At 40.3% G+C, this 13,686-nt stretch overlaps 1 long non-coding RNA gene across 1 annotated transcript in view; it reads right to left on the bottom strand.

Moving 5' to 3' along the window:
• Positions 1–207: 207 nt before the first annotated feature.
• The window catches only part of LOC137092996 (uncharacterized), a 40,181-nt gene continuing 26,702 nt past the window's right edge, over positions 208–13,686 (bottom strand). Inside the window, exon 6 of the long non-coding RNA XR_010908378.1 lies at positions 208–443. This is a non-coding gene — a long non-coding RNA (uncharacterized lncRNA). The remainder of the gene's footprint in view (positions 444–13,686) is intronic.

Here is a 13,686-nt window from a genome sequence, read left to right as displayed (position 1 = left end):
AGTTCATTCACTAGTTTAGCGATGTGCTTCTGTGGAGGGAAAAGCACGCTTTGCGCGGGTGCAAAATAGGAATGACTCATGCGTCGGTGTACAAAGTCAATTGCGCTGGGTGCAAGATAGGGCCCTTAAACTTATTTTGACGAGTTAAAATAATGTAAAAACGCATATTGTCATAACTTATTGAGCATGTAATTTTTACACACACACACACACACACACACATATATATATATATATATATATTGTGACGGGGTGAAGAAGCACACGACACTATGAGTGCAGGTGAGTCCCCCGAAGGGTGGATTTTATTGAGTGATTTGGTTAAAGTGTGGTAAAGTCGCTGGTGCTCGGCTGGTCGCTCTTCGTGCTGTGTTCCAGGTGCAGGGCAGTGTGGGTCCGTGGTCACCTCTTGGGGTGGTGGGCTGGCAGTCACACGCTGCTCTCTGGGGGGACAGTAGAGAAAAGAGTTAGCCGAGTCTTCTGGAGACATCTCTCCCCTTGCCTCTGTCTCTGCCGCTTATAAAGCGGGTGCCGGATGACGAGCAGCTGTGACCGCTCAGCCCGTGATGAGCAGGTGCAGGTGTGTATATATATATATATATACACTCACCTAAAGGATTATCTTAATTCTACATGACATTGATAATGCCATGAAAGCATTCTCTAGAAATTTTGGCCTATATTAATAGGATAGCATCTTGCAGTTGATGGAGATTTGTGGGATGCACATCCAGGGCACAAAGCTCCCGTTCCACCACATCCCAAAGATGCTCTATTGGGTTGAGATCTGGTGACTGTGGGGGCCATTTTAGTACAGTGGACTGTGGATTGTCAGTGGATTTTCATGTTCAAGAAACCAATTTGAAATAATTCGAGCTTTGTGACATGGTGCATTATGGCTGGAAGTAGCCATCAGATGTGTACATGATGGTCATAAAAAGATGGACATGGTCAGAAACAATGCTCAGGTAGACCGTGGCATTTAAACGGTGCCGGAGCGTGCCAAGAAAACATCCCCCCAGTGAATTTGATTGTGGTTGGATGAGAAGTGTAAACATATACCATTCCAACACCCTATTGGTTACTATGCGATCCATCGCGCCTGCACATGACTCAAAGCACAAATCACACATGGTGTTGCCAGATTGGGCGGGTTCCAGCGGACGAGCACGCACTTTCAGTCAATCAGCGATTTGACCACATTCATGACAGCCAGGTTTTTAGCGCGATAACTCATCGTAGATGTATATTCAAGTGATCGCTATGCTAAAGTGGCATACATACAGTATATACACAAGCCATTTCTACAAAGGAGTGGGAGAGTGAACCAACTCTCAAACGTGGATTACACCTGTGACTCAGACTCTTTATAAGTATAATCATGATTCCTGTCCATCATAATATACACACACTCAGGACATCTGCAACTAGCAACGCCAACAGCTGCTGAAAGAGGTTTGAATCAATGATGAATCAGTTTTGACTGGACTAAGTGCATGTTCTATGAACTTCACAAGGGTACTGTAGTTTTGTCAGAGCAAAGCTAAGTGCATTGTTGTTATTTTTTTGTCGGCGGATTATTGTACAGTATCAATGAATTACGCATTTTGGCAGTGGTGTGTTATTAACGCGTGAAATGCCAGTTAATTATGTGCTTTTTCCATTCTCTTATATTGGGCACTGTTTGCACTTAAAGTGGCTTCTTCAATAAAATATCATCACATTATTTTGGCAGTTTTGGTGACCTTTGAGCCCTGCACAGACCCTGCACAATCCTTCTTATGACACACTCCTGCAGTCATTAAAATAGTTCAGCTTTGTTTGTAATGTCCAAGACAAGTAGTTATATTTCATTTAGTTTCTTTATTAAAGTTAATTTAGAAAAATGTTTGGATAATTTGTTTGTTTGTTAATTTTTTTTAAAGTGTCAACCAAGCTGTCAGCGGCCGACAGTGGGTATGAGGTTAGGGGTGTAAAAAAGTCAGGGCCCGTAGGGCTCTAAATCGTCGACTCAATCTGGCAACACTGATCACACATGTAGCCTACATTTACATTCCGATAAAGGTTATTCATTACTTATAGGCAACTAGTCATCATATCTTCCGCTTCAGGAAACACATGTTAATGCTCAGCAGTACACATATGGTATACAGTCTTGTTCAAAATAATAGCAGTACAATGTGACTAACCAGAATAATCAAGGTTTTTAGTATATTTTTTATTGCTACGTGGCAAACAAGTTACCAGTAGGTTCAGTAGATTGTCAGAAAACAAACAAGACCCAGCATTCATGATATGCACACTCTTAAGGCTGTGCAATTGGGCAATTAGTTGAAAGGGGTGTGTTCAAAAAAATAGCAGTGTCTACCTTTGACTGTACAAACTCAAAACTATTTTGTACAAACATTTTTTTTTTCTTCTGGGATTTAGCAATCCTGTGAATCACTAAACTAATATTTAGTTGTATGACCACAGTTTTTTAAAACTGCTTGACATCTGTGTGGCATGGAGTCAACCAACTTGTGGCACCTCTCAGCTGTTATTCCACTCCATGATTCTTTAACAACATTCCACAATTCATTCACATTTCTTGGTTTTGCTTCAGAAACAGCATTTTTGATATCACCCCACAAGTTCTCAATTGGATTAAGGTCTGGAGATTGGGCTGGCCACTCCATAACATTAATTTTGTTGGTTTGGAACCAAGACTTTGCCCGTTTACTAGTGTGTTTTGGGTCATTGTCTTGTTGAAACAACCGTTTCAAGGGCATGTCCTCTTCAGCATAGGGCAACATGACCTCTTCAAGTATTTTAACATATGCAAACTGATCCATGATCCCTGGTATGCGATAAATAGGCCCAACACCATAGTAGGAGAAACATGCCCATATCATGATGCTTGCACCTCCATCCTTCACTGTCTTCACTGTGTACTGTGGCTTGAATTCAGAGTTTGGGGGTCGTCTCACAAACTGCCTGTGGCCCTTGGACCCAAAAAGAACAATTTTACTCTCATCAGTCCACAAAATGTTCCTCCATTTCTCTTTAGGCCAGTTGATGTGTTCTTTGGCAAATTGTAACCTCTTCTGCACATGCCTTTTTTTTAACAGAGGGACTTTGCGGGGGATTCTTGAAAATAGATTAGCTTCACACAGACGTCTTCTAACTGTCACAGTACTTACAGGTAACTCCAGACTGTCTTTGATCATCCTGGAGGTGATCATTGGCTGAGCCTTTGCCATTCTGGTTATTCTTCTATCCATTTTGATGGTTGTCTTCCGTTTTCTTCCACGTCTCTCTGGTTTTGCTCTCCATTTTAAGGCATTGGAGATCATTTTAGCTGAACAGCCTATCATTTTTTGCACCTCTTTATAGGTTTTCCCCTCTCTAATCAACTTTTTAATCAAAGTACGCTGTTCTTCTGAACAATGTCTTGAACGACCCATTTTCCTCAGCTTTCAAATGCATGTTCAACAAGTGTTGGCTTCATCCTTAAATAGGGGCCACCTGATTCACACCTGTTTCTTCACAAAATTGATGACCTCAGTGATTGAATGCCACACTGCTATTTTTTTGAACACACCCCTTTCAACTAATTCAACTAATTGCCCAATTGCACAGCCTTAAGAGCGTGCATATCATGAATGCTGGGTCTCATTTGTTTTCTGAGAATCTACTGAACCTACTGGTAACTTGTTTGCCACGTAGCAATAAAAAATATACGAAAAACCTTGATTATTCTGGTTAGTCACATTGTACTGCTATTATTTTGAACAATATATCATCAAAAGTTCACTTTTGTCAAACATTTCAGCATATTTTCAATTGTGTTAGTTCAATACACAAAAACACAAAGTATAATTTTCAGTACACAAAATAAGAGTTTTATCTACATAAATGTTTCATTCACAGTAACCACCATTCATAAATCTCTTACCATCAAACTTTTGATTTCCATCTCTTCTCATTCAGTTTAATACATGTGTCTATTATTTAATCCAACTGATCATAATGGTTAATCAAAATCATTTGGTATACATATAGATTTCTTTAGATATTGGTTCTATAGACTTAGTTTCTACTTTGTTTGCCATTTCCATATGGATGACCATAATTAATAATTTTTACATTAAAAACTATTTGATTTAGATTATAGCCACTATGTTCAAAGTGTGTGTGTGTGTGTGTGTGTGTGTGTGTGTGTGTGTGTGTGTGTGTGTGTGTGTGTGTGTGTGTGTGTGTGTGTGTGTGTGTGTGTGTGTGTGTGTGTGTGTGTGTGTGTGTGTGTGTGTGTGTGTAAGAGGGATGGATAAGACGGATGGAATCAAATATAGCATTGTACATTACAGTATGTATGCCATGTGAACAGATTACCATGGTAGAGACTTCCACCCTTATAAAGGTCAGCTACAGTAGAGATTCAGTCATGTGGCACAATAAGAAAGTTTACTCTATTGGCAGCAAACTCTGTTATAGAGCCCAGAACCTCATTACATTATGGATTCATTTACATAAATGAGGTAATGTAAGCATATTTTCTTATGTGGCATCTGTAGTCTGTGTTACTAATTAATTCAACAACGAGGGTGATTTGAAACATGCATATTGCATTGTTTGCAGTTGGATGAACTGATTGTTAAAAGTACTAAATTGAAAGAAGATCATACAGTTGTGTTGGTGATTTAACCAAATGTTCTCATTGCATACAATAATCTTGTGTTTGAAACAATGAAAATATGGACAGAAAATATGTGCAACTGAATGAAAGCATGAGATCAGGTTTTGAAAGAATGACGAGCTGTTAAAAGTGTGATCAGTTTGGATTTTTGTACTAATAGTTTTGAAAATGTACACCTTATTTGGGAAAATAGTACCAAAGCGAATAAAAAAAACAAAAAACAATTTGATGTGTCTTTGCCCTTTTTGAATGGCAGTGGATCATGGTTACCACAAAAAATATTAAGCAGCAAAAATTATTTTCAACATTGATATTAATCACAATATTACTGTATTTTTGATCAAATAAATACAGTCTTGGTGCGCATACAATGTACATTCAAAAAAGTAAAGTCAGCCACAATAAAAAGAGAAATAACACTCAGCATTTTTTGCAATAGCCTTCCCCTTACACTCGTCTTCAGTGTGAGAACACCCTGAACAGGTTTGTAACTTGTAATTACCACATTGGCTCTCCTCACGCACTGCTCACTGTGTGCTGTGACGTACAGCTTGAGGGCGGAGGCTCATTATTATATAATTATTATAAAGTCATTTCTAAAATCAGGATTCTGACAGGAACATGCAGGCTCTCATTTATTTTTCAAACATGACCAGAGTGCGAGAAAGCAAGCTTAGTAAGGTGTTTTTGTTAACAGAGGTGTGTGTGTGTGTGTGTGTTTGTGTGAGTGAGAGAGAGTGAGAGAGAGAGAGTTAGTTAGTTAGTTAGTTAGTTAGTTAGTTAGTTAGTTAGTTAGTTAGTTAGTTAGTAGTAATTATACATAGTTACCTGACATATTACTTTTGGGTATCTGTATTCGTTTCTGATGTCTTTAGAAGCAGGTCTGTGTGAGATACGTGACAGCCTGGGAATCATGGGAGGTAGTTGACATGATGTGATTGACAGGCTGGCAATCATGCATATTTTCAGGAGCCTTTTGTAGGTGGGGAGTATTGGTGTTTATGTCATGGGTGCACGATTGAGTAGTTTTACAAATGAGGTCAAAAAAGTATGCATGTTGAGTGCACAAGCCTTTATATACTCCTTTGGAGGAAATACACGTTTGAGGCGTATGCACTATCTAGCGTACTTTGTTTTCAAGTGTTCAAGTCACTCGCACATGCGCTGTTGTACGCGCACCGTCTGTGCAGTCACAAAAATTGGTCTATTAAGCCATGTCTGCAGGCTGAGGCGGAGGACAGTTGGCAGCAGGACTGGCACGTCTTTCAGGCCTCCACCTGCAGAAAGATCAGGAAATGACCCACACCCAAGCTGAGGGTAAGCCTTTGAGCATCTAAACACAAAACTGCAGATTCACTGGCTACATTTTGGGGAAGCCTTCTTGTTTGTACTGTATTTGTTTGTTTATATTTCTGTTAAATAAAGTACTGTATACTGTGAATAAACTATTCTAAAAAACTATTTTCGGCTTGATATTGATATATATATATATATATATATATATATATATATATATATATATATATATATATATATATATATTCAAAATCATGTCTTTAAGAAAGAACATGGGCATCTTTGGACCTGGAGGGCTACTTTCCTGCAGAGTTTTGTTCCAACCCTAATTAAACACACCTGAACAACTCAATATCTTCTGGATTACTATAAAGTTACAGGTAGGTGAGTTTGATAGATAGATAGATAGATAGATAGATAGATAGATAGATAGATAGATAGATAGAGAGATAGAGAGATAGATAGATAGATAGATAGATAGATAGATAGATAGATAGATAGATAGATAGATAGATAGATAGATAGATAGATAGATAGATTGATTGATTGATTGATTGATTGATTGAGATCTGGAGACTGGCTAGGTCACTCCAGGGCCTTGAAATGTTTCTTACGAAGCCACTCCTTCGTTGCCCAGGCGGTGTGTTTTGGATTATTGTCTGTTGAAAGACCCAGCCACGTTTCATCTTCAATGCCCTTGCTGATGGAAGGAGGTTTTTACTCAAAATCTCACGATACATGGCCCCATTCATTCTTTCCTTTACATGGATCAGTCCCCCTGGTCCCTTTGCAGAAAAACAGCCCCAAAGCATGATGTTTCCACCCCATGCTTCATGGTAGGTATGGTGCAACTCAGCATTCTTTCTCCTCCAAACACGACAAGTTGAGTTTTTTACCAAAAAGTTCTATTTTGGTTTCATCTGACCATATGACATTCTCCAAATCCTCTTGTGGGTCATCCAAATGCTCTCTAGCAAACTTCAGATGGGTCAAACATGTACTGGCTTAAGCAGGGGAGCACGTCTGGCCCTACAGGATTTGAGTCCCTGGCGGCGTAGTACGTTACTGATGGTCGCCTTTGTTAATTTGATCCCAGCTCTCTGCAGGTTATTCATTAGGTCCCCCGTGTGGTTCTGGGATTATTGCTCACCGTTCTTGTGATCATTTTGATCCCAGGGGGTGAGATCTTGCATAGAGCCCCAGATCAAGGGAGATTGTAAGTGGTCTTGTATGTCTTCCACTTTCTAATAATTGCTGACACAGTTGATTTCTTCATACCAAGCTGCCAGGGCTGGACTGGGGCTAAAATTCGGCTCTGGCATACCCAGCACATCCGGGCCATGAGTTCCCCGTGAATGTTTTTGCTAGGGTTGGGGCCATAAATTGGAGTAAATAAATAAAACTAGGACACGGACAAATAATTATAAATATTATCGAATTTGCTTCAAATGCAGATAAACTTAATATTGCTTTTTTTGTCACACAGAAATGCCCTTGGCTGTAAAGTACTGATGATTTTGAGCTAGGATGCAGTAAAGTAAATTTAAATGCTGTCATAATTTACTCACTATCATGTCCTTCCAAACCTGTATGACTTCTGTGAAACACAAAATAAGATGTTTAAAAGTGTTGGCAACCAAGCCATTTTGGTTAGGCTACCATTTGAATAGTATATGAACAAAAAACAGACTCAAGTTATTTTATTTTATGCTACACAGAAATAAATTCATTTAGGATCTGCTAAACTGAAACGTTTGTGTGTTGCTGTTTTCCACTTTACCTCGTCATGAATACATGCTCGCGGCTGTTTTCAGCTGAACCCTGTAATGTTTCCATATCATACGATTGTATAAAACAAAAATCGGAGTCAAAGTGCCGTATAGAGCAGCATTTAAACACAGCGTACATTTGTCTGCGCTGTGCGGATATTCGCCTTTGCAGTTCCATGTGCTCAAATACTAATAAATAAATAGAAAAAAAGCGCCTAATATGGAGGGGAGGTCTCTCTTGCTTCGGCTTGTCAATTCAGAAGACAAACCAATGGGCCGCTGTCGCTGCATGTTGTCAGTGGTACAAAAAAATAAAAATAATAATAAAAACACTACCGGCCCCAAAGTGCGTCGGCCCACCGGGCAAATGCCTGTTATGCCAGATTACCAGTTCAGCCGTGCAAGCTGCTTACCTATTGAAAATCCAGGCTTTCCAGCCGTGTGCAGGTCTATAATTTTGTTTCTGGTGTCCTTTGACAGCTCTTTGGTCTTGGCCATAGTGGAGTTTGGAGTCTGACTGTTTGAGGTTGTGGACAGGTGTCTTTTATACTGATAACGAGTTCAAACAGGTGCCATTAATACAGATAACAAGTGGAGGCCAGAGGACTCTCTTAAAGAAGTTACAGGTCTGTGAGAGCCAGAAATCTTGCTTTTTTTGTAGGTGACCAAATACTTATTTTTCCGAAAATACATTTGCAAATAAATTCTTAAAAAATCAGACAATGTGATTATTTTTTCTTTTTCTGTCTCTCATAGTTGAAGTGTACCTGTGATGAAAATGACAGACCTCTCTCATCTTTTTAAGTGGGAGAACTTGCACAATTGGTGGCTGACTAAAGACTTTATTGCCCCACTGTAGATAGATAGATAGATAGATAGATAGATAGATAGATAGATAGATAGATAGATAGATAGATAGATAGATAGATAGATAGATAGATAGATAGATAGATAGATAGATAGATAGATAGATAGATAGATATTTTAAAGTCCCACCTTCTCTGAAAGAAAGAAAGAAATCTATTATTCTAATAAAGCAATAATCCTCTGTGAATGGATGTTGATCTTAAACTTCCTTAACTTCCCAACTACCATACAACACTTCAAAGCAGAATGATGTCAATCGGGCCTTTCATTAATGGTGTGTTTACCTCAGCCGTGCACAGGCCTTTCATGTGAACCAGATGCAGAACCTCTGTGTTTGTGATGTCTGCGCCCTGCTTCATGTATTCTAGGTGAAGACTAACAAAGGGAGAAAACCATCAGCATTCATGGCCTATTATTTTCCCATAATGGGTCTGGAACATTCCTCCTCCTACTCCTTCCTCAAACAGACAGCCGAGAGAAAGTGTGGATTAAAAAAGAAAGCACAAGATGTTGTGGTGGCCCAGGTTTGCTCAGCTGTGTGGCATTTTTAACCCCACCCAAGAGCCCAAACCCAGCCCGACCTCTTCATCTGTCTGTCTGTCTGTCTGTCTGTCTGTCTCTCTCCCTCTCTCTCTCTCTCTCTCTCTCTCTCTCTCTCTCTCTCTCTCTCTCTCTCTCTCTCTCTCTCTCTCACACACACACACACACACACACACACACTTACAGTTGATATTGCCCACAAATGAGACCTGAAAGTCAGGTTTGTCCAGTGTGGGGTGAACGCAAGAGTAAAGGATGGCAGTAAGCTGGGGAACTGCGTATTACGAAAGAGAGAGAGAGTGAGGTTCACTGACTCAGAGACGGAAGAATACTTAGGAAAGTGGACAGAGGGACGGCCTAACAAAGAAACATGCAACAGAAAGGACGGTAAGAGAGAAGCCGAGGGAAAGAGAAGTGGCTGGGAAATGAAGGGGTGAATGGAGCAGGAGAATAAAGGGGTCAGAGGAGAGACGGGAGGGGAGAAACAGAGGGGGCGAGAGGAAGTGAGGGAGACGGGGTGTGGCCTGCAGTGGCAAGAGGCTGCAGGTTGTGCTCTCCGGGCCAAAAGTTCATGGAGGAGGTAGAGCAGGTGAGCAGGTAAGCCAAGCCTGCATGTGCCTGAGTCTCACGTGGATTTCTTTTGTCTACAGAGCTTCACAGTGGCCTCAGGTTTCTGCCCCCCTGCTTTAACACACACTCCCTCACACAGCCAGCTTAATGCCCCCGGCCACCCACCCCAAACATACAAACACACACACACACACAAACAGACCATTAGACTCACTTACATGGGCATATGAAACACAGAAGAGCTACACAGTTTCATAATGTATACATAATCCTAATAATAATCTGCAGACCCTCTTTCTCTGAAGCTTTTCGTTTCCATTTTCCTTTTTACGGAAACACCCTGTCCTGTGGCGTATCTACATGCGAGAAAAATGCAGATAATTACATTTCAGCGTAATTATAAGACTCGTTTTAAGTGTTGACTGTGAATATGAATCCATTTTACAGGAGGCTGTTTTTAAAGGTATATACAGTTGTATTAAAAATAGTAGAAGTCCAACATCACTAACCAAATCAATTTCTAGTTTTTGGTAGAAATTATATTTCGACAAGGAAATGTAAAATAAACAGTGATGACAGGCATGATGCTGATTTTGTATAATTGAATCATTAATTGAAAAGGGGGGTGTCCAAAATAATAGAGGAGTGGAATTCAATTAGTGATCAGTTAGAGGTTATACATTCTGTTTAAAAACTGGAGTCAAACAAGTGGCCCTTATTTAAGGACGAAGGCACTGTGTATTTCTCTCTGAAAATATAAGTAAAATGGGACTTCCAGACATTGTTCTGAAGAACAGCGTACTTTGATTAAAAAGTTTATTAAAGAGGTTAAAACATATAAAGAAGTGCAGAAAATGATAGGATGCTCAACTAAAATGATATCAAATGCTTTAAAATGGCAACCAAAACCATAAAGAGTGGAAGAAATTGAACCCTACAATTCAAATGGATCGAAGAATAAGCAAAATGACAAAGACTCAAGCCCCGTCCACACGAAGCCAGAGCTTTCCCAATCCGATCTTTTTTTCCCCCTCGTTTCAAGAAATATCTGCGTCCACACAAGATAAACCGACTCAAAACAATGTAGTATACATGCCAGGCCAGTGTGTGGCGCTGTAATTCCCTCACAGAAATACACTAAAAACTAAGAAGAAGAGTTGTGGCTAGACGGGGTACAGCAATGGTAGGAGGTGAGGCCAAATCTCACAATAATATAACAATAAATACATTTGCTATTTTATATTACAGGGTAGTAATGCAGATACGGTACTTAAATGATGCAATACTGATGTGCGCATGCCCAGTGACCGTAGTTGTATCCCTTAACTCTTTCACCGTGCTGGACGTAGTGTCTTGACATCACCATTTCAGAAAATATACGGATTTGCTGTACACACAAAAACGGAAGATTGTCATTTTCAGATTTATCCACTTTGGGACCCGGTTTCAGGAAATATCGGATTCATGCTTCTAAAACGCCGGATCCGTGTGGACGAAACGCTGATACGGTACAAAATTTATACGTATACAGCTAAACGCATCTCCGTGTGGATGGGGCCTCAGATGCCAATGATCAGCTCCAGGGAGATCAAAGAAAGTCTAAAGTTACCTCTGAGTACTGTAACAATTAGAAGACGCCTATGTGAAGACAAGCTATCGGCAAGAAGCCCCCACAAAGTCCCATTGTTAAAAAACAACACATGCAAGAGGTAGCAATTTGCCACAGAACACATTTACTGAGCTAGAGAGGAATGCCGCAATATTTTGTGGACTGATGAAAGCAAGATTGTTCTTTTTGGGTCTAGGGGCCGCAGACAGTTTGTCAGACGACCCCCAAACACTGAATTCAAACCACAGTACAGGTGGTTTCAAAAAGTTGATTTATTTCACTAATTCCATTCAAAAAGTGAAACTTGTATATTACATTTATTCATTACACACAGACTGATATATTTCAAATTATTATTTCTTTTAATTTTGATGATTATAACTGAAATCTAAGGAAAATCCCAAATTCAGTTTAACAAAAAATTAGAATATTGTAAAAAGGTTTAATATTGAAAAAGCCTGGGGCCAAATCAGCTAATTAACTCAAAATACCTGCAAAGTCCTGCAAATGGTCTCTTAGCCTAGTTCTGTAAGCTACACAATCTTTGGGAAGACTGCTGACTTGACAGTTGTCCAAAAGACGACACTAACACCTTGCACACGGAGGGCAAGACACAAAAGGTCATTGCAAAAGAGGCTGGCTGTTCACAGAGCTCTGTATCCAAGTGCATTAATAGAGAGGCGAAGGGAAAGAAAAGATGTGGTACAATAAAGTGTACAAGCAATAGGGATAACTGCACCCTGGAGAGGATTGTAAAACAAAACCCATTCAAAAACGTGGGGGAGATTCACAAAGAGTGGACTGCAGCGCGAGTCAGTGCTTCAAGAACTACTACGCACAGATGTATGCAAGACATGGGTTTCAGCTGTCGCATTTCTTGTGTCAAGCCACTCTTGAACAACAGACAGTGTCAGAAGTGTCTCGTCTGGGTAAAGACAAAAAGGACTTCTGAGTGGTCCAAAGCTATGTTCTCTGATGAAAGTAAATTTTGAATTTCCTTTGGAAATCAGGGTCCCAGAGTCTCGAGGAAGAGAGGAGAGGGACACAATCCACGTTGCTTGAGGTCCAGTGTAAAGTTTCCACAGTCAGTGATGGTTTGCGGTGCCATGGCATCTGCTGGTGTTGGTCCACAGTTTTTTCTGAGGTCCAAAGTCAATGCAGCCGTACACCAGGAAGTTTTAGAGCACTTCTGGTTCCTGCTGCTGACCAACCTTATGGAGATACAGATTTCATTTTCCAACAGGACTTTCCAACCTGCACCTAGTGCCAAAGCAAACAGTACCTGGTTTAAGGACCATGGTATCCCTGTTCTTTGTTGGCCAGCAAACTCGCCTGACCTTAACCTCATAGAAAATCTATGGGGTATTGTGAAGAGGAAGATGCGATATGCCAGACCCAACAATGCGATATGCAAAAACCTCAACAGAGTTCCTGCCTTCAAGGACGCTTGGCAATGGAGAGTGGCCAGACTCTCTGTATACAAATGAAATGTAAGAGAGTCTGGTATGACCAGGCTACAGTTTGAGTACATCAAAATCCTTAATGAGGTCATGTTGCCTTATGCCGAAGAGGAAATGCAGCCAACAACCCCAAACACACCAGTAAGCGAGCGGCATCTTGGTTCTAGACCAACAAGATTAAGTTTAGGGAGTGACCAGCCCAATCCCCGGACCATAATCCAATAGAAAACTTGTGGGGTGACAACAAAAATGCTGTTTTTTGAGGCAAAACCAAGAAATGCAGAGGAGTTATTGTATGTAGTTCAATCATCCTGTTCTGGAATAACTGTTCACATGTGCCAGAAGTTGGTCGACTCCATGCAACACAGATGTGAAGCAGTTCTCAGAAAATGTGGTTATACAACTAAATATTAGAGTCCAGTGGCAATGTGTTTTACACCACTTCATCTGATGCTTTGCATTACACTTGGTGATGTAAGGTTTGGATGCAGCTGCTTGGCCATGGAAACCCCTTCCATGAAGCTCTGTATTCACTGTTTTTGAGGTCATTTGAAAACCACACAAAGTTCAGAAGTCTGTAGCTATTGACTCTGCAGAAAGTTGACAACTTTTGTGCACTGTGCAACCTGAGAGCGACCCATTCTTTCACAAATGTCTGTAGGAGCGTCTGGATGCCTAGGTGTTTGATTTTATACATGTGTGGTCATGGAAGCGATTGGAACACCTGAATTCAATGATTTCAATACTTTGGGCAATATAGCGTATTTAATATTAGAGGTAAGCTTAAGAATCAGCTAAAACCCATATTGGCTAGCCATTTACCTAAAGAACCCCGCAATGTTTATAACCCTGGTACCTGATGTTGTTGTTGTATTCAACAGGGACAAACTAAATAAA

The sequence above is a fragment of the Pseudorasbora parva genome, chromosome 11, assembly GCF_024679245.1.
Source record: "Pseudorasbora parva isolate DD20220531a chromosome 11, ASM2467924v1, whole genome shotgun sequence".
Lineage (NCBI taxonomy): Eukaryota > Metazoa > Chordata > Actinopteri > Cypriniformes > Gobionidae > Pseudorasbora > Pseudorasbora parva.
The sequence above is the reverse complement of the archived record's forward strand: the minus strand, read 5'-3'. Positions and strand labels throughout refer to the sequence as shown.